General features: G+C 43.1%; 1 protein-coding gene across 4 annotated transcripts in view; it reads right to left on the reverse strand.

The window, feature by feature from the left end:
• Positions 1–975, reverse strand: part of ADAMTS9 (ADAM metallopeptidase with thrombospondin type 1 motif 9) — a 65,053-nt gene that overhangs the window by 43,231 nt on the left and 20,847 nt on the right. The gene's annotated exons all lie outside the window — the stretch shown is intronic.

A 975-nucleotide genomic window follows, 5' to 3' on the forward strand; every position in this document is an offset into this window, starting at 1 on the left:
TTACTCAGCCATAACCTGGAACTTGCCAAGGTCTGGTCTGCACTTGTGTTTTCCAGCTATAATTCTTGTTTTCTTTCATTTGTGAAACTGGTTTAAATTATCTCAGCAAGCCCCTGTCCCTGGTTTGTATGTTGTAAATGGTGCCTCCTTGGAGTGTGTCTGCTAGCACAACTGCACAGACAGGGATGACCTAGAGGAGAGACATGTTCTGGCCCTGCTGAACAAAATGGATGGATGGAAGAATGGGGTTTCACTCTCACTAAGCAGCTCTTGTTAATGCAGATTCACTCCCAGAGATATGCTGACCTGATAACAGATGCCCAAATTTTTGCAATTACATGAAGCTCAAACATTGCTGATGGCTCACAAATTAGATTAGGTTAGAGAGTTAAAGGAGAAAACACACAGATGCATCACTAAAACATGTCCATGCTTTAGTTCCTCCCACCAGAAGCTGCTCAGACTCTGAAACAGCTGACGATCATTATGGAAGAGGGTCAAATTTACTGATGTGCTGCATTTTTCCAGCTCCTTCACTAATGCCAAAAGGTTCCACTGTGAAACACCATGAGCTCACCCTCTTCTTTTAGACTTCAGGGGAACCTATCTGGAAAACAGCAAATTTAGAGGGCTGAGAACTGCAGATGGGGACCCCATGTCAGCCCCAAAGAGATCTAACAGCCATCACCAGCATACAGAAACACATGATATAAATACAGCAGTGCTGTCCCAGAGAAGAACTTCTTGCAGACACGTTGATGCTCACAGCTAAATATATAACCACAGTCATGCTTGGCACCACTGACCCAGAGAAGATGACCGAATAGCTAACTACTGAATGCACACAGCTATTGAACTGTGATATGACCTATACATTTCCCATCCTGTGATTGAGAATTAACCAGGAAATCACCTACATCTCTTGATTCTATTCAAAACTGGGAGTTTGGAATTGATAGCAAATCAAGGGTGTTA

This window comes from Meleagris gallopavo, chromosome 14, assembly GCF_000146605.3.
Source record: "Meleagris gallopavo isolate NT-WF06-2002-E0010 breed Aviagen turkey brand Nicholas breeding stock chromosome 14, Turkey_5.1, whole genome shotgun sequence".
NCBI classification, from domain to species: domain Eukaryota; kingdom Metazoa; phylum Chordata; class Aves; order Galliformes; family Phasianidae; genus Meleagris; species Meleagris gallopavo.